The sequence below is a fragment of the Anomaloglossus baeobatrachus genome, chromosome 4 (assembly GCF_048569485.1).
Source record: "Anomaloglossus baeobatrachus isolate aAnoBae1 chromosome 4, aAnoBae1.hap1, whole genome shotgun sequence".
Taxonomy (NCBI): domain Eukaryota; kingdom Metazoa; phylum Chordata; class Amphibia; order Anura; family Aromobatidae; genus Anomaloglossus; species Anomaloglossus baeobatrachus.
The window spans coordinates 311,665,609-311,686,680 of NC_134356.1; the positions used below are offsets into that span (position 1 = coordinate 311,665,609).

The 21,072-nt window shown below is 44.5% G+C and overlaps 1 protein-coding gene across 1 annotated transcript in view; it reads left to right on the forward strand.

The window, feature by feature from the left end:
• PRICKLE1 (prickle planar cell polarity protein 1) overlaps nt 1–21,072 on the forward strand; it is a 101,312-nt gene that overhangs the window by 30,735 nt on the left and 49,505 nt on the right. The gene's annotated exons all lie outside the window — the stretch shown is intronic.

Genomic DNA, 21,072 nt, shown 5'->3' on the forward strand with positions numbered 1-21,072 from the left:
TCATTGCAGCCATTTGGTAAATTCAAAGTTCATTTTTTTTTTCTCATTAATATACTCTGCACCCCATCGTGACAGAAAAAAAACAGGCATGTAGACATTTTTGCAGATTTTTTTTTTAAACCAGAAAAACTGAAATCACATGGTCATAAGTAATCAGACCCTTTGCTCAGACACTCATATTTAAGTCACATGCTGTCCATTTCCTTGTAATCCTCCTTGAGATGGATCTACTCCTTCATTGGAGTCCAGCTTTGTTTACTTAAGCTGGGTTTACACACTGCAACATCGCAAAGGACATCGCTATAACGTCACCGGTTTTGTGACGCAACAGCGACCTCCCGAAGTCTCTGCTAAGTCGCTGGTGAGCAGTCAAATAGGCAAACCTGGCCAACAACTCAACAGCGATCCGGACCTGCAGAGCGACCTAGCTGGTTGTTGGGGACGTTGATAAGCAGCCTTTTGAAAGGGAAGTTGCTAACAAAGTCGCTGCAAAGTCTTCACACACTGAAACTTCATGCTGCACAGCGGGAAACAAAGGACCTAGGAATGGTCCTGAACGATTTGTAACGATTACAACTTCACAGCAGGGGCCGGGTCGCTGATAGGTTTCACACACTGCAACATCGCAAACAACATCGCTATTGCGTCACAAAACCAGTGACGTTACAGCGATGTCGTTTGAGATGTTGCAGTGTGTAAACCCAGCTTTAAACTAATAGGACTTGATTTGGAAAGGCAAACACCTGTCTATATAAAGGCCACTTCACACATAACGAGATCGTGAACGAGATCGTTACTACGTCACAGTTTCTGTGACGCAAGAACGACTTTAATAGCGATCTCGTCACGTTTGACACGTACCAACGATTCACCCCCTGCTGCGAAATCGCTGATCGATGCCGAACAGCTTGGGCCATTTTTGGCTCGTTGGAGTCCTGCTGGGCTGAATGAATCTGTATGTTTGACACCCTACTAACGATTTCGTTGACGACCTAGATGAGATGCACGAAGGCGTGTAGTTGCGTCCCCGTTTCCACGCCCCTTCTGCACCGATTGGTTGGCGCTGAGAACAATAGCATGTAGTTACGTCACCATTTCCGCGCCCCTCTCTGCACCGATTGGTTAGCACTGAGAAGACTATTCCATTCTGATTGGGTATCGCTTCATGCTTTGTTCCCTTTTGAGTCTTCTAGGAACAAAAACCTGTGACTACACCCAGATTCATTCGTGCTTTGTTCCCGCTTGCTTGGTTTTCGGATCAAAGCCGCATCTGCACTTGGATTAATCCCTCATTCGTTCCCGAGCGTGTCGCTGTGAGGATCGAAACTGTGATTATTAATAGATAGCGGGGGGTGTGGAAAAGGCGACGCCCGGCCGCCCAATCAGAACGCAGTATTGGCCACCAATGAAAGCGGAGGGGGGTATGGAAAAGGCGACGCAAATGCACGCCTACGTGGCTCACTGCATTTCACTACGCCCCTAATGGGATCGGAATCGTTAACATAGTTGCTGTGTGACAGGGTTACAACGATTTGAAAGATCGTTATACGGGACGCATGCTCGTTCCTAAAGTAGTTACGTGTGACGCCCAACATGCGATTTCAACAACGACTCATAAACGATCCAGGAAGTGTGATGTAGTAGCGATCTCGTTCACGATCTCGTTATGTGTGACTGGACCTTAAGACCTCGCAGGTCGCAGTGCATGTCAGACCAAATGATAATCATGAGGTCAAAGGAACTGCCCAAGGAGCTCAAAGGCAGAATTGTGGCAAGGCACAGATCTGGCCATGGTTACAAAAGAGTTTCTGCAGTACTCAAGGTTCCTAAGAGCACAGTGGTCTCTATAATCCTTAAATGGAAGACGTTTGGGACCACCAGAACTCTTCCTAGACCTGGCCATCCAGCCGTGGTGAGAGAGGTAAAGAAGAACCCCAAGATCATTGTGGCTGAGCTCCAGAGATGCAGTAGACATGGGAGAAAGTTCCACAAAGTCAGCATCACTGGAGCCCTCCACCAGTCACGCCTTTTATGGCAGAGTAGCCCGACGGAAGCCTCTCCTCACTGTAAGACATATGAAAGGCACGTCTAGAGTTTGCAAAAAAACACACATGAGGGATTCCCAGACTATGAAAAATAAAATTCTCTGGTCTGATGAGACTAAGAATTATCACCAAAACATTCTAAGCGGTATGTCTGGAGAAAACCAGGCAATGCTCATCACCTGCCCAATACATTTCCAACAGTGAAAGTTGGTGGTGGCAGAATCATGCTACGGGGGTGTTTTTCAGCTGCAGGGACAGGACGATTGGTTGCAATTGAATAAAGATGAATGCGGCCAAGTATAGAGAGATCCTGGAAGAAAGCCTCTTCCAGAGTGCTCTTGACCTCAGATTTGGCTGAAGGTTCACCTTCCAACAAGACAATGACCCTAAGCACATAGCTAAAAAAACAAAGGAGTGGCTTCAGAACAACTGTCACCATTCTTGACCGACCCAGCTAGAGCCCTGACCTAAACCCAATTGAGCATCTCTGGAGAGACCTGAAAATGGCTGTCCACCAACGTACACCATCCAACCTGACGGAAATGGAAAGGGTCTGCAAGGAAGAATGGCAGAGGATCCTCAAATCCAGGTGTGAAAAACTTGTTGCATCATTCCCAAGAAGACTCATGGCTGTACTAGCTCAAAAGACTGCTTCTACTCAATACTGAGCAAAGGGTCTGAATACTTATGACCATGTGATTTTGTTTTTTTAGTTGATAAATTTACAAAAATTTCAAAAATTGTTTAAAAGAACAGAGAGTCCTCAGTGGTTGATACCTTTTAATGGCTAACTGAAAAGATGGTAATAATTGCAAGCTTTCGAGACTACTCAGGTCTCTTCATCAGGCATGGTATAACACAAAATCTGAAGAGTCACGTATTTATATACGTGACTCTTCAGATTTTGTGTTATACCATGCCTGATGAAGAGACCTGAGTAGTCTCGAAAGCTTGCAATTATTACCATCTTTTCAGTTAGCCATTAAAAGGTATCAACCACTGAGGACTCTCTGTTCTTTTAAACAATTTTTTTATCTCTACTGGCTAACACGGTACAAAGATATATTTTACTTGTATCAAAAATTTCAACAATTTTTGTTTTTTATTTTTTTTTTTTTCTGCCAAGATTGGGCACAGTGTACATTTAATGAAAAAAAAAATGAACTTTTCTGAATTTACCAAATGGCTGCAATGAAACAAGAGTGAAAAAATGTAAAGGGGTTTGAATACTTTTCGTACCCACTGTATGTCGTTTGCACTCTTAAATGCTGCAGATTTTCTGCACAAAAAATGCAGAGGACAAAAGGCAGCATTCATGTTACTTGGGGCATGACCTGAGCGTATACCTCTGAACTCCTGGGTGTTAATGTGTTCCAGTTCTACGTTTATCTACTTCTTCAACTTTACATTCCTCAGCTATTGACTTCCAATGTTCTCATCTCTGAGCCTTACTGGAAAAGTATAAGCTGATATGTACTTTCTTCTGCTGTGTTTATCTATCCATCTAGACTTCAGTGAGGTCACAGCAAAGTAGTCAGCATGAGGTAGCCCTTGGGGACAACATTTAATTATATTGTTCAACAGAGGATAATAAATTACAGCTTTCTGCATTAATGACCTTAAGCATATTGTTAGTCTTTACTGGTGACTACTCGATGTTACAATCCATTTCCCTTAACTGTCGTGGCTGATGGCACAAAAATGATGCATGCCCCAAAAGGGTCACCAGATCTTTCACCCCTTCAGTAATTGGATAGATTTCTTTGTTTCAGCTGAAGGAGATAAATGGAGTTAAACTCTCGACACTAGGTGGCGTATTTCAACTATCCATGCAAAGGGAATGGAGAACACTACAAAAAGGGGACATCATTCTTGCTTGACTGCCTGCTAATAGTAAAAGTTAGCCAGGTCATTCTTTTCTGCTTGATGTGTCATTTTTATGGCAATATTCTAGGATTCTTTTACTACTTTTTATTTTATTTTTATATACCCAAAGAGCTAAAGATGTATACCAAACCTAGCGCAGCCACGTGTATGTGCTGAAAAATGATCCAAATAACCTTTGTCATCATTTACACTTTGTATTTGTCCCAATATCCAGAGTTCATCAGGGATAGAGATGAGCGAAGCTTTGGAGGTTCTGTTTGCTGGTAGCAATCAAACTGAACCTCCACTTGCTAGAACTTAGCCCGAGCCCGGTTTGAAATAACTGATTGGCAGTTCAAGTCTCCAACCACATAGAGCCAACCACAAGCAGATCACGTCCGGGGGATGAAGTTGGAGCACACTACATCTAATCACGCTGTTACCCTCAGTGTGCGCCGTTTAAACACTGCAAGCGGCTCGCATAGGGCTGAGCGCCAAGCGTACCTGGGCACAGTGAAACGCATGAGTGGAGTTGGATATTAGGCTGGGGCCATACGGGGATTACTGCGATCCCCTCGCATGACACTCTGCTCACCTGGCAGTACAGCAGAGCCGAGTCATGCAAATGTGCCTGCGACTGAGGTCTGATCATGCAAGCGGACCTCAGCTGCGGGGGGCGGGCCGGCACTGAGGAGGAAGGGATTATCTCTCTCCTCCGTTTGCCGGCTATTGCCATTCTGGCACTGCACGCGCGGTATACCGATTTACCACGAGTGCAGTGCATTTTCTTCTCTCTCCCCATTGACTTGAATGGGTGCGAGAGAAACAGGATCACATTACAGTGGCAGCATGCTGAGATTGTTTTCTCGGTCCGATTAGGGTTGACAAAACAATTGCTCATGGGTGCTGACACACAGGCTAATATTGGTCCGAGTGGAATGCGATGTTTAATCGCACTCCACTCGCACCGTTTTTCTCGCAGTGTGTCTTAGGCCTAAAGCATGCACACCAAATAATATATATATATGTATGTATGTATGTATGTATGTATATATGTATGTCCCATGTTCGGTTTGAAAATTGAGCCTCGGGTTCGCTCCTCTCCAATCAGGGACAGCCCTTAGTATCACCATGAGTCGAATTTTTGGTAAAAAAAAAAATCTTAAGATTTCAATTTTATTTTCATGTAAGGTAATGATTAGAAAAAGGTGAGGCTTGAGCTTTATTCAGGCAATTATTTTGTATGCGAAAAGGGAACCAGTTTTCATCAGTATGCCGAATCAGATTTTTATTAGTGTCAGTCTGTGTTTTTACCATCATTGATTTTTCTTACATGCCAAAAGTAAACTTGCAAAAGCTCCTCCTACTCATTACAATGTTAAAATGTACTGCACACTCCATTTCAATTCTTTGTCCCCCTGAGCGCCAAGACAGCAGATGCTCTGGCCTGCCAGGCGCCAATGAGTGTAACTGAGTGCGTGTGTGTGTGTGTGTTTGTTGACCCACAGCACCATACTATATACATAGGTCTACACTGTAGCCTATATTATATAGTATGTGGTATGACCCTCTGTAAATACTGTATGTATATAGGGTGGACCTGTGGTATGGAACTTGTATACATATACCAAGTCATACATTCCGCAGTCTTGGTATATCTCATGTAACTTGTATATGCGCTCCAGACTGACGCAAATCTGTAAAAGCTGTTATGACTAGAAACCTCACCAATACCACCTAACATCACTCGCCTCATCAGAGAAGACGTTCTAGCCTTCACGTTAGGGGTGAGTTCAACGTTCGCCTGCTATAGTTCATCAAAAATGTAACTTTATTATTTAATATGGCCCATGAATGATGTTACAGATATCATAATAACCCTTGGCAAAAGGTTCTTCTTCAAATGCGTGCCATTTTTAGCCTTTAATTTTCAATACAAAGTGGGTAGCCAACCATGGCCCTTGCTTCAATAGAGTTGGCTACACTTGTCTGGTTTCTCATTAGTTACCGAAAAAGTAAAGCAATCAGCACTCTGATGTTTTCCCTAGATTCCATAGACCACAGCTTAATGCCCATTAGATCTGCTTGGTTCATATAGGATTATAAGACAATGTCCCAATCTGACAGCAATATAATATTTGTGGGTGGTTTAAAGTGAACCTGTTACCAGGTTTTCCCTATATAAACTATGGCCACCACCTTTTACTATTTCTGTTAAATCAGTCTAGCAACCTGTCTTTAAGCCCCAAACCCAGTTTCCATATCCAAAAAATACCGTATTTTTCGGACTATAAGACGCACCGGACCATAAGACCCACCCTGGTTTTAGAGAAGGAAAATTGGAAAATAAAATTTTAAGCAAAAAATGTGGTCATGACACACTTATGGGGCGAGGATCTGCTGCTGACACACTATTATGGGGGTAATGTCCCCAAATTCTCTAGTAAGGTACCCCATCCTGGTAATGATTCTCCTGCCTTGTATATAATCCCCATCCTTATATATATATATATAATATATATATATATATATATATATATATATATATATATATATATATATATATATATATATATATATATATATAGTGTGTATGTATGTATGTATGTGTGAGTCCCTCATCCTGCTATATGTGCCTCATCCTGCTATAGGTCACCCATCATCCTGCTCATATGTGCCCCATCATCCTGCTCATATGTGCCCCATCATCCTGCTCATATGTGCCCCATCATCCTGCTCATATGTGCCCCATTATCCTGCTCATATGTGCCCCATTATCCTGCTCATATGTGCCCCATTATCCTGCTCATATGTGCCCCATTATCCTGCTCATATGTGCCCCATTATCCTGCTCATATGTGCCCCATCATCCTGCTCATATGTGCCCCATCATCCTGCTCATATGTGCCCCATCATCCTGCTCATATGTGCCCCATCATCCTGCTCATATGTGCCCCATCATCCTGCTCACATGTGCCCCATCATCCTGCTCACATGTGCCCCATCATCCTGCTCACATGTGCCCCATCATCCTGCTCACATGTGCCCCATCATCCTGCTCACATGTGCCCCATCATCCTGCTCACATGTGCCCCATCATCCTGCTCACATGTGCCCCATCATCCTGCTCACATGTGCCCCATCATCCTGCTCATATTTGCCCCATCATCCTGCTCATATTTGCCCCATCATCCTGCGGAACACACATAAAAAAAAATAAAATAAACATTTATATTCACCTTTCCTCGCTCCACGCAGCGTCGCTCCTCCTCCGTCTGTGCCGGCAGCGCTGTGTGGAGCCGGCCACGCTCCCTGCTGCACCGCGATCTCCTTCTGTCTGTGCCGGCGATGCTGTGTGGACACGTGCGCACAGCGATGACGTCATCGCTGTGAGCCCCGTTAGTCTCTACACAGCGCGGCCGGCAATCAGGAGGACATCGCGGTGCTGCGGGGAACGGTGAGTAATGTGCACTGATTCACTGCACCCCGCGCTGATGATGATGCGCGGGGAGCAGTGAATACAGCCGCACATGATCACTCCTGGCTGTAGTTGCCAGCGGTGAGCACGGCTGGCTGTTTACTTCGCGCGCGTCCCCGCTCATCACCCCGCCCACCTGTCAGCGCTGAGAGATGGGCGGGAGGATGGGCGTGCATATGTAATGAGCGGGCCCACGTGGTCACGGCAGGCGCTGCTGCTGCCTGTTCGTGCGCCGATGACCCGCTCCACCGCAGCACCCTCATTCCCCGCAGCCATGCCTTACATTCAACCATAAGACGCACCCCCCACTTTCCCCCAACATTTGGGGGAAAAAAAGTGCGTCTTATGGTCCGAAAAATACGGTACCTTTTTATAATACCCTGGTCTGGTCTGATGGGCATCGCTGATCATGCGTCGCTTCTTTCTCATCCCTTGCAATCGCTGTCCTCCTGCCTTGCTTCATGTGCCTGACTCTTCCTACATATTCCACACAAGCGACCTCAATCTCATTCTTGCAGACATGTTTTTCTGCCCTTCTGAGGGTAGATAAAAGGACTGTAATGTGCATGCATGGTGCCGATGACCCAGAAGTAAAGCTAGCATATGCATATAAGCAAGCAGAGCGCTGTACCCCTGCGGAGAAGCGAGATTGTGAGCGCTGTGTGGATAACGCAGAATGCATGGGGAGAGGAGACTAAGACCATTGACTCCCAACAGACTTGACTATGCTCTATCAGGATTATCAAAGGTATTTGTTTCATGTGCAGAGGTTTGGGGACTAAAGGCCCCTTTACACACTGAGACTTTCAGCGATCCCAACCTGGCCGGGATCGCTACAAAGTCTCTGGTGAGTCGCTGGTGAGCTGTCAAACAGGCATACCTGGAAAACGACGCAACAGCGATCCGGACCTGCAGAACGACCTAGCTAGTCATTGGGGACGTTGTAAAGCAGCTTTTTGAAAGGGAAGTCGCTAACGAAGTCGCTGTAAAGGCCCCTTTACACACTGAGACTTTCTAGCGATGCATGCTGCACAGCGGGAAACAAAGGACCAAAGAATGGTCCTGAGAGATGTGTAGTGATCAGCAACTTCACAGCAGGGGCCAGGTCGCGGATGTGTTTCACACACTGCAATGTCGCTGGGGAGGTCGCTATTGCGTCACAAAACTGGTGACGTTACAGCGATGTCGTTTGTGATGTTGCAGTGTGTAAAGGGGCCTTCATAGATCAGTTGTAAGTGGTAAAGGTGGTCTTAGTTTATATTGGCAAAACCTAGTGGATGGTTCCCTTTTCTGGCAACGCTTTCCCTAAATACGGGATTTGTAATACTACAAACGTTTTCTTATGTGTAAATTTTCACGCCTACCAATTAACCATGGTGTGTTGGATGCTCCATGTTAAGAATAGTCATATATTTTGTGCTTCATTTTGGCACACATTGAATTAACACCTGAAAAGAGGAGAAGGAATTGGAGATCGCATTATGGAAAAGGACTTGTTTTGGTATAGTAAACGCTGACTCAAAGAAAATGTTACATGGCATTTGTAGAGGCTTAGGCCTAAGCCACACGGCGAGAAAATCGGTGCGAGTGGAGTGCGATAAAACATCGCATTCCCCTCGGACCAATTCTAGCCTGTGTGACAGCACACATGAGCGATTATTTTCTCAGCCCTAATCGGACTGAGAAAACAATCGCAGCATGCTGCGATTGTAATCCGAGACTCTTTCTCTCGCACCCATTGAAGTGAATGGGGCGAGAGAAAAATCGCACTGCACTCGCGGTACACCGGTGTACTGCCAGTGCAATGCGAGAATGTCTATAGCCGGCTACACAGGCGAGAGGGAGAGAAATCCCTCCCTCCCCTCCTGAGTGCTGGCCCGCCCCCCGCAGCTGAGGTCTGCTCGCACGAACGGACCTCAGTTGCAAGGACACAAGCATGAGACTCGGCTCTGCTGTACTGCCAGCACGAGCCGAGTCTCATGCAAGGGGATCGCAGTAGTCCCCGTGTGGCCCCGGCCTTATAGTATTACTTGCTAAATAATTCTAAGTAGGAAAATGTCAAAAGCTGCATCTAGGCAAACTTAGGCTATGCGCCCACGCTGCGGAAAATGCGCGGATTTTGCCGCGGATTTCTCGCGGAAAAGCCGCGGATTTTCCGAAAATCTGCAGCAGCGGCACTTCCCAGCCATTTCTATGGCATTTTGGAAATGCTGTGCCCATGCTGCGGATTTTTCCGCGGCGGACTTGCCGCGGATTTTGATCCGGAAAAATCTGCAACATGTCAATTATTGTTGCGGATTTTGGCTTCAGAATTGGGAAGAAAAAAAATCTGCACCTTTGAAAAGGTGCGGATTTTCATGCAGAAAAATCCGCAGCAACATTCTACCGTGAACACATAGCCTTAAAGGGAACCTGTCATCAGAAATTTAGCTTGAAACCTAAAAGTTTCCCCTCTGCAGCTCCTGGGCTGCATTCTAGTAAGGTTCCTATACTTTTTGTGGCCCCTTTTAAACCAAATTAAATACTTTATTAACTTGTACCTTTTGCTATGTAAATTTTGTAAATCGTCCATGGGGGCGGGCTCTCTGCTGACCATTGCTGTTCCTCCAACACATTGACGCCATCCCCCCACGCTCCATTTCATCCATCAGGACGCCGCCCACTGCGCCCGAGGTGCCGCCCACGCCAGGATCGCTGGTGACGTGTGTCACAAGCACGAGATTATGGGCGGCGCTGTGATTGCATCGCAGGTGCCCGCCCATAATCTCGTGGACGCACTTTCCCCCACTGCCTCCAGCGTTCTGCGCAAGCGCTCGCCGGCCAAATGACCCGACGTCACCTCCTTCCCATCTTACCCTGCAGCAGGGCAAGATGGGAAAGAGGTGATGTCGGGTCATCTGGCCAGCAAGCGCTTGCGCAGAACGCTGGAGGAAGAGGGGAAAGTGCGGTCACGAGGTTATGGGCGGCACTTGCTGATGACACTCACAGCGCCGCGCATAACCTCGTGCCTGCGCAAAACGTCACTAGCGGTCACACGTGCACACAGTGCACAGTCCCGCTACAGTCGCACAGCGCATGCGCGGGTCCACGGGCGCCCAGGGGCAGCATCCTGAGATATGAAATTCAGCGTTGGGGGGGGCGGCGTAAATCTGCTGGAGGAACAGCAACTGTCACCAGAGAGCCCGCCCCCATGGACGATTTACAAAATTTACATAGCAAAAGGTACAAGTTAATAAAGTATTTAATTTGGTTTAAAAGGGGCCACAAAAAGTACAGGAACCTTGCTAGAATGCAGCCCACGAGCTGCAGAGGGGGAAACTCTTAGGTTTCAAGCTAAATTTCTGATGACGGGTTCCCTTTAAAACTAAAACTATAGTTTGCTCTGAAAGTAGAATTGCAATAATCTGTTTAGCATTGGCTCTGAAGTATTTGTCTAATATACTTTAGAAATGTGTTCCCCTAGGATCCAGCTCTACCGACAATGGCATTAATGTTCCTGCATCATGCACAACTTTAGCCAACCCAGAGTTTAGAAACGAAATTGAAGCCGCACTTCATCGGAGACTGGTGTCCTGTTCAGCGGCATGGTCTGTCTCCTTAGCAGGCCAGTCATGTATTACTGATAGTCAAAGCATGTTGGTCTGATAAAATTACACTTAACTCACTTCCCTTCCATAATCTTTTCAATGCCTTAAGATGTTTGGACTGCTTATCATGTTTTTATCTTGTCTGGCAGTATGAGGTATATCTGTAGTTCCTATAATTTTTTTTTTTCTTCTTTTGCATATTAGTCTAGTCATTTAGACAAGACATTCATAATTTTGTTTATAAATGTCTGCTTATGATCAAAATTGTATTTTTTAAGTTTCATTTTTGTAAGCTACATGTAAATCCACCAGTTAGCCTTTAGTAGTATATACACATCTGTATTCAGCTAGGAGTTGGTGAATATACCGTATATTTCGGACCATAAGACACACTTTTTTCCCCCCAGATGTTGGAGGAAAGTGGGGGGTGCGTCTAATGGTCTGACTATAGGGCTGCAGGGAATGAGGGTGCTGCGGTGGAGCGGGTCATCGGCGGCACGAGCAGGCTGTAGCAGCCTGCCGTGACCACGTGGGCCCGCTCATTTCATATGCACACCCATCATCCCGCCCATAATCTCTCAGCGTTGAAGCCGGCGCTGGCAGATGGGCGGGGGGGTGCGTGCACATTAAACAGCCGGCCGTGATCACCCCTGGCAACTACAGCCTGGAGTGATCATGTGCAGCTATATTCACTGCCCCCTGCACATAATCATCAGGAGGGGGTGCAGTGAATCAGTACGGCATACTCAGTTCCCCTGCAGCATCCCGATGTCCTCCCATCTGCCGGTCAGCTGATCTGTGTAGAGAGCGGTGAGCACAGCGATGATGTAATCGCTGTGCGCGCCGCTAGTCACGCAGGTCAGCTCACCGGCAGATGGGAGGACATCGGGATGCTGCAGGGAAGTGACCGGTGACAGCTCCACACTCCAGCGGCGCTGCTGCCGCCACAGACAGGGGGAGAAGCAATGCTGCATGGAGCAAGGAAAGGTGAATATAAGGCTATGTGCGCACGTTGCGTACTAGCCCTGCAGAAATTTCTGCAGCGATCTGAAGAGCACATGTGCGCTTTAGATCGCTGCAGAAATGTCCGTAGTGAGCGCCGATTCCATGCGCTCTGCCTGCAGCTCCTGCCATAGACAGAGCAGGAGCTGCCGGCAAAGCGCAGGAAAGAAGTGACATGTCACTTCTTTTTGCGCAGCGCTTCGGCAGTAGCCGAAGCGCTGCGCTCTTAAACGCCACGTGCGCACGGCCCCTGCACAATCTCCATAGACTGTGCAGGGGATGCAGGACGCATGCAGTTACGCTGCGCTACAAAGCGCAGCGTAACTGCATGTTTTTACGCGACGTGCGCACATACCCTAAACGTGTGGTTTTTTTTTTTTGTTTTTTGTTTTTTTTTTTGGGGTTTTTTTTGTGTGTGTGATACAGAATACATGCCACATACCAGGATGGGGTTATTTTTCAGGATGGGTGTATATAGCAGGATGGGGCCATATAGCAGGATAGCAGGATGGATGGGAATGTATAGCAGGATGGATGGGGGCATATAGCCGGATAAGGGCATATACCAGGATGGGGTACATATACAAGGCAGGAGGATCATTACCAGGATGGGGTACCTTAGCAGAGAATTTGGGGACATTACCCCCATAACAGTGTCAGCAGCAGATCCTTGCCCCATAAGTGTGTCATGACCACATTTTTGGCTTAAAATTTTATTTTCCTATTTTCCTCCTCTAAAACCAGGGTGCGTCTTATGGTCCGGTACGTCTTATAGTGCTAAAAATACGGTAACTTAGCCACTACTTTTTACCCCTTTGGTTACTTACTTTAATGCCTTGGAGGATATAACAGTCTTCCACACAATCCTGCCAAATTGTATTTAAATGTGACGTTAGTAGTCCACGTTGTTTAGATATACAACTGGCATATATTTCATGTCTCCATAAAAATTAATTTGGGATACGGCCCACAAGATTTGCAAGATTTGGTGAAAATTAGGCTTGGGGTGCATTTCTGTTCTTAGTTGTCAATGTGAGGGAATCTGTTTACACACAACTAATACCACTGTGATCACAGTTATTACCCCATTTTATGTCAATCTTTATCCCTAGTAGTACATATATTCATGCCTTGATATAGGTTACATGAATTCATTGCTTTCCTGTCCAGTGTCATATTTTGATTTCCATTGGATATTTAATCCTCACTATTTGTAGATTTTCTATTTATATTCAATATCTCAATAAAAAATTATTTTGCACGTTATATACCCCGTGGCTTTGAACACAAACACTCCTCACATCCTGACTGTTCTGTTGCCGTCTCCTATGAACTCTGAACTTTAGCTCCTTCCATACATTCTTCTTTTTTTTTTTTTTTTTTTTTTTTTTTTTTTTTTGTTTTATTGGATTCAGGTCAGGGCTGTTACCAACATCTGGCTTTTTTTTTTCTATGCTAAACTTGGGGTGCGTCTTATAATCCGGTGCGTGTTACAAAACAAAAAAAATACAGTACTTTCTGCAAAGTCAAAAGTTTACATACACCAAGAGTACTATGACTTTAAACAATATGGGACAGCTCACATGATGTCATGTCTTTGGAAGACCTTGGGAAGATGCTGGCGGAATCTGGTAAGATTGTCATTATCCACAGTGAAACGAGTACTGTATCTACTATCCACATGGGCTGAAAGGCTAAAAGAAGCTTTGAAGCCCAAGAACGCCATCCCAACTGTGAAGCATGGGGGTGGCAGCATCATATAGCTTTTTTTTTTTTTTTTTTTTTTTTTTTTTCTTTTTGTCATGGTATCTACAAGAAGTTTGTTCTCCCCATGCTTTTGTGGGTTTCCTCCAGAGTCTCCAGTTTCCTGCCACACTAAATAGACCTACTGATAGGGATGTAGATTGTCTCAATGGGGACAGTGATCATCACATCTGTAAAGAGTTGTGGAATTAAAGTAAAATAGATAAAATTACATGAGACCTTTTGGCTTTTCTGTTGCTGATATACCACCTTTATAAGATAGTATGTTTTCACAAGGACACACACGCATGTCTGAGTCTCACATGTTGAATACACTTCTACCAAGGGGCCAGGCATCTGTCATGCAGCTTTTCTTTTGCCCTGCAGCTGTAGATGATCTGTAACTGGGCACCTTTTTCCTGTTAAATCCTATGATACCATTATCCTTTTAATCTACCTCCTCATGAGAGGATCCAGACCTCTGGGAGGGATGGAAACAGGCAGCTTTCCAGGAAGAAGAGTTGGCAGCCGCAGCACAGGCAGCTACGCCTGCATAGAGGCTCACCATGCGACCTTAAACGGCTGTGTGCTTTTTGTCTGGTTAAGAATGAATTGCTCTGCAGTGATATCATACCTTGTCTTCTCTGCACAGATCTGCTTATGTAAGCAAAAGACTAAGCAAGAAACTTTCCAATATTGGAGCTGTCTGTAGGACAATAGCAGGCAGAGAGATGTATGCACTTCTTCACCCGAGATTCACAGGAATCCTTCCCCTGGGAAGGGAGCTGTCTAAAATCAAGCAGACAGTAAGAAATAATGTAATCTACGTTGATCAACATTTGAAGTTTTTTTATTTTTTGTTTTGTAACGGGTACACCATGCCACTAGAACAGTGCTTTACAAAAGATCCAAAGTTTATCACCATAGGCTGCATTCACACTACGTGTTTTTTAACATGCGTCATGAACGTTTTTTGCTGTAAAAGCGGATCCTGCTTTTACAGCAAAAAAACGCATGCAAACGCATGTGTTATTTTGCAGGATCCTGTCACTTGAAGTTTATGGGCGGGCATTGGAGTCATGTGATCGGGAGTGAGGGGGAACTGAACGTGACAGACTGGGAGTCTGCTCCTAGCACCTGTGGAGGCTCGTAACCAAGGTAAACATCGGGTAACTTGCTTGGATACCCGATATTTACGTTGGTTACGAGCATCCGCAGATGCTAGGAGCCGGGCTCCCTGCACACGTAACCAACGTAAACATCGGGTAACTAAGAGAAGCGCTTTGCTTGGTTACACGGTATTTATCTTTTGTTACGAGGGTCCGCAGCTCTCAGGCGGGGGAGAGCGAGAGGAGAGGGAGGAAGGGGGGAGAGACAGAGAGGGAGGGCAAGAGACAGAGAGGGAGGGGGAGAGAGGGACTGATCACACCAGGCTGGTTTCTGGGCATGCTCAGTAGAGCAAGCAGGATCCTGTCTATCAGCATGCCAGCGTTCACATGCGTTTGCGTGCTGTTTAGTCAGGACCCAGCAATTTGCAGTGTTTGGACGCAGCTCAAAAACGCTACAAGTAGCGTTTTTGAAAAATGTTAAACTGCAAGTCGCTGGATCCTCACTATAACGCACGCAAACGCAGGTGAACGCATGTTGACGCGAGTCCTTTGCAAATGCATTGAAATTAAAATGCATTTGCTCTGGATCCGTTTTTGCGTTAAAAAAACGTTCATGACGGATGTTAAAAAAATGTAGTGTGAAAGCAGCTTAAACATTAATTATGATCATCACGTTTTGAGCAAAATAAGAGAATAGCAATGACTGTAGCTCAAAGACTATATAATTAGGTTATTTTTTTTTTTTATTTTTTTTTTTTTTTTTTTAAAGCTAAGTCAGTAAGAAGTGTACAGGCCTTTGCTGTGAATGACTTCAGCACATCTGCGGCCACAGGACATCACTAGTCTCTCACACTGCTCTGGTGTGATTTTGGTCCACTCTTCTTCCAGTCTCTTCCACAGTTCTTTGACTGTTGTGGGTTTCTTGGCAATAACGTTGTTACCAAGGGTTTTCCAGAGGCTTTCTATTTGGGTTAGATCAGGACTCTGGGTTGGCCATTTCATTGTTTCAATGTTGTCTGTTTCAAGGAAGTGCTTTATCCATTTTGTTGTGTGGCAGGGGGCATTATCCTGCATTAAAATTGCTGGCTGAGTGATTAACACAAATAAGGAACAGTATGTTTGAAGAAGGTTGTGATACACACTTGGATTCACTCTTACCATCTAGCTGTATGAGAGGTCCAGCTCCTGCTTCAGAAAACATTCCCCAAACCATGATACTACTCCCACCACCTTTCACTCACTACTTAACCCCTTCACGACCGCGGGCAGTAAAGTTGCGTCTTATTTTTACGTGACTTAACTACTAGGGACGTAACATTACTGCCTAAAATTCATTTGAATGCCGTGGCCATAGCAACGGCTTTCAAATTATGTCCCCTGCTGTTTCTTACAGCAGGGGACCTTTGCTTGACTCCAGGGGGGTGGCATCGCCACCCCCTATCGATGATCGTTGTGATTGGCTGTTCAAACCACAACCACATCGATCCCACTTTTTTCGGCTAAAAAAAAATGCCTCAAAGTGTCCTGAGATCCTTCTATGATGTGCTACAGCAACAGCTCATAGTTGGATATCAAACACGGCGCCCCCCACCCCCTGCAGCACTGAGTGGAGCGATTGCACGTCATAGCACGATCGCTCCAATCAGCGTACAGTGGGGCGGTCTGACCTCGTTGTGACCACTTACCACAGGCTTGTGTTAGCCTGGGGAGCCCTCCCCCAGCATGTCTGAGCCGTGCACCCGCTGGTACTTGTACCACCATGCTGCCTCCGTTGCTGTCCGATCGCCGCTCCTATTCCCCCTGTGAGTATTGCGCGCTCCCGTTATGCCCCTGCGTGGTCCCGTGATGCCCCTGGCCCCTGCCGTTGGCCCCCTGCCGATGTGCTCCCCTGATCTGCCCCCCCTCTGCGATCTCTATTCTGCCCCCATTCTTGTGCCTCTTTCTGCGGTCTCCCCCTCCCCCTCTCCATCTGCTGTCCCTCTCCGACGTCCCCTACCTGCTGTCACCGGGTCGTTCGAGCTCTTCATTGATCAGATCACATTTGCCTCCATCGCTGGGTCCTTACTGGGTCTTCACAAATGAGCTGTCCAACTTCCTGTCTGCTGCTCCTGTAAATAGGCTGTCCATCTTGCTGCCCTCTATTCCTCCTGCAGTTCCTCTGGTCAGTGATCCTCCTGCTAATGCCCTGTGAGTATAATTTTTTTTATTTATTTTTTTTTTCTGTATCCCCTGGCTGTTTTTACACCTCATCCATCCGTGCATCCCGCTGAGCGCTGATCAGTAATGCATATAACGGATCTGCATCCGTGCTCAATTTTCAGCGGAGCTTTTTTTTTTTTTTTTGTTTTTTGTCCTTATCCCGCATCAATCAGTGTGTGCGTCCTGCAGCGGCCGAGAGCTGATCAGTGATGCACATAATGGATCTGCATCCGTGCTCAATTTTCAGCGGGACATTTTTTTTTCTTCATATCCTTGATGGTTTTTTGCACGTCATCCTTCCGTGCGGCCGATCAGTGATGCATCTGTGCTTTTGAAAAGTCAAATGGCGCTCCTTCTCTTCCGAACCCTGCCGTGCGCCCAAAGAGTTGATTTCCACCAGGGCTGTGGAGTCGGAGTCGTGGAGTCTGAGCTCATTTTGGTGGAGTCGGAGTCGGTATAAAATGCACCGACTCCGACTCCTAAAATATATAATAAATTGGGGACAGGAGTGCAACGCAGAATGTGCTGAATATTTTACTAAATAATAACATTTAGTATAATGCTTATATTTAAGTGAAAAATTTATTGTAGTACAATGTAAACATCAGACATTTTAATTGTTTTATGATACAATAATCAAGATATTTGGATAGAACATAAAATATTTATTGGATACAACTTTAGAACACAAAAAACTAATAAATTGTAAATATGTAATATAATTAATATATATATATATATATATATATATATATATATATATATATATATATATATATATATATATATATCAGTGTATATGCACACACAAGATATATATGTAATCTACTGTATATTACATAGTGTATTACATATTTACAATTTATTACAGTTTTTTGTGTTCTAAAGTTGTATTCTAATAAATATATTTTATGTTCTATCCAAATATCTTGATTATTGTATCATAAAAATTATTAAATGTCTGATGTTCACATACACATATTCATGTACTACAATAAATTTTTCACCTAACTATAAGCAATATATGTAGGAGTCGGAGTCTGAGTCGGTGCAAGAGAATTTGAGGAGTCGGAGTCGAAGGTTTGGCTTACCGACTCCACAGCCCTGATTTCCACCACATATGAGGTATCTGTGTGCTCAGGAGAAATTGCACAGTAAATTTTATGGTGCATTTTTTTCCTGACATCCTTGTGAAAAAAACCTACCTGGTTGAAATAAGTTTTGTGGTAATTTTTTTTTTTTATTTAATTTTAACGGCTCAACGTCATCAACTTCTGCTAAGCCCCTGAGGGTTCAAGGTGCTCACCAAACATCTAGAAAAATTCCTTGAGGGGTCTAGTTTCCAAAATGAAGTCACTTGTTTGGGAGCTCCATTGTTTAGGCACCTCAAGGGTACTCGAAACTCGACATGGCATCCACTAATGAGTCCAACTAATTTTGCGCTCAAAAATTCTAATGGCGCTCTTTACCTTCCGAGCTCTGCCGTGAGCCCAAACAATTGATTTTTACCACATATGAGGTATCAGCGTATTCAGGAGAAATTGCACAATAAATTGTGTGGTGCATTTTCTCTTTTCCCATTTGTGAAAAAGCAAAATTTTATGGCTAAAGTAACATTTTTGTGTTTTTAAGTAAAATTTTTCATTTTTTTTCCCTTCCACATTGCGTTGGTTCCTGTGAAGCACCTGAAGGGTTAATAAACTTCTTGGATGAGGTTTTGAGCAGTGTGAGGGGTGCAGTTTTTGGAATGGTGTCCCTTTGGGCCTCTCAAAGTCACCTCAAATGGGATGTGGTCCCTAAAAAAAAAAAAAAAAAAAAATGGCTTTTTTTAAATTGTTGGAAAAATTAGAAATTGCTGATTAACTCTGACCCCTTCTAACTTCCTAACGAAAACAAATTTTGTTTTGAAAATTGCGCTGGTGTAAAGTAGACCTGTGGGAAATGTTGTTTAGTAACTATTTTGTGTGACAATTTTTGGATTTATGGGCATAAAATGTAAAACTTTGAAAATTGCGAAATTTTCGCAAAACTTCTGAAATTTTCACAAACGCAAAAAATATCAGCCTAAATTTACCACTATCATGAAGTAAAATATGTCACGAAAAAACAATGTCAGAATCGCCCGGATCCGTTGAAGAGTTCCAGATTGCTAAATTGCTAAAAATGGCCTGGTCATTAGGGTGTTTTAGTGGCCGGGTGTGAAGGGGTTAATACACTTTGGGTTCAGTATTTCCCCAGTTTGTCGCAGAACATAATGTTTCCCACTAGACCCAAATAAATTAAACTTGCTTTCATCACTAAAATGACCTGTGAACCACTTCTCTGTCCACATAACATGCTCCTCACCACAGTTCAGTCAAGCCTTTGATTATTTTTGCTAATGAGAGGTTTGGTCACCGCTGAGCGGGCTTTCAGTCGAAATGCTCTTAACACTAGAAGTCCCAGAGAGGGGTCATTTAACATTTCTACCTTTTGGAACCCAGAGACGGGTGGAATGACCTGAAGGATTTTAGCTAACATCCTATAATCACCGTCTTTTGTTCTGTAATTAAGGCCATTACTGTCGCACCACAGGAGGTGGTTGTTTTCCATTGAGTTTAGCCATTTAGTTGCTTGTTAGTTCTATTCAGTTTATTGTATGTTATTTGACCCTCTTTCGGGACTTCAGGAGGGAGCTCAAAATTTCTGGGACTTCTAGTGTTAAACGTTGACTCTGTATGACGAGTGCTGAACTGATGCCCAATTCCAGCTGTAGTGTTGAAACTATTACCCATGGAGATGAGATTCTCCATTATCCTGTCCTCTTGCCAGGGTGACCAGCCTTCTGGGGGACTTGAAAGCATTTCATATTGTAAAAAAGCAATACTCATAGACTTGGAAAGACCAACCTCTCTTGCTATGGCAGATAGGGTCACCCCTTTGGCCTTCATTTGGACAGCCTGCTCTGCCGGAGAGTTTGTCACTTTGGAACAACACACCATTTTTGCAAAGTCAATGCAAACTGGAAAGTTAAGGCTACTTTACACACTGCGACATCGCTAGCGATGTGAAATTCTAGATTGCAAGTGCGATCTTTCGAGATCGCACATAGGTCATTTTACGCATGTGCGATCTCAAAAGATCGCACTTGCGATCTAGAATTTCACATCGCTAGCGATGTCGCAGTGTGTAAAGTAGCCTTTAGGCTGCCACTTAAATAGGGTTTGTCAGATAATTGAAGAAATTGGCACCAAGTGCCAGATTAACCAATAACTTGCAGGTATCTGAATGTGTTCTCTAATTTTTATCTGCGTTTTTTCATTTATCTCATTTACATTCTTATGTGCATTTTGAATTTATTCAATTTATGAAGTAAGCTTATAATACATCTAGTTTACTTCATGTTAGGATATAATCATATAGAAATACACAATGACTTTAACATTTAGGAAATTGTGTGTTCTCATTTTGATCTCTGGTGTATTACTATCTTGAATTTTCAAACTGACATGCAAACGAGCAAGATTAGCAATAGCAGAAGCCTTTTTCAGACACCAACCTATTCTTGGCTGTACGTGTGTAGTTGTTGTATTCACTTATTTGGCGGCAAACTAAGTGTACTTTATTTAAAAGAAGGCATTTGATTAGGCATACAGCATAATTGACAGTACATGCAATATTTGCCTAGAGGAAGTCTGCACAGCCTGTAAATCAGGTAATAACCAAATATAATGACCTAGTTGAGCTACAGAAACCCACATAATTTATTTTACTCGCTTAGGGTACTTTCACACATCCGGACTTTTGCTCTGCGGCACAATACGGCGTTCTGCAGAAAAACCGCAACCGGCTTTTGTAACGCCGATTGCGGGTTTTTTTGCATTGACTTACATTAGTGCCGCATTGTGCCGTAGGGGCTTGCGTTCGGTCCGGTTTTTGCCGCATGCGGCAGATTTAGCCGATGCGGCGGCCGGATCGAACGTACCCTGCAACGTTTTTTGCTCCGGCAAAAAACACCGCATCGCGCCGCATCCGGCCGCTGCGGCGCATTTTTCAATGCATCC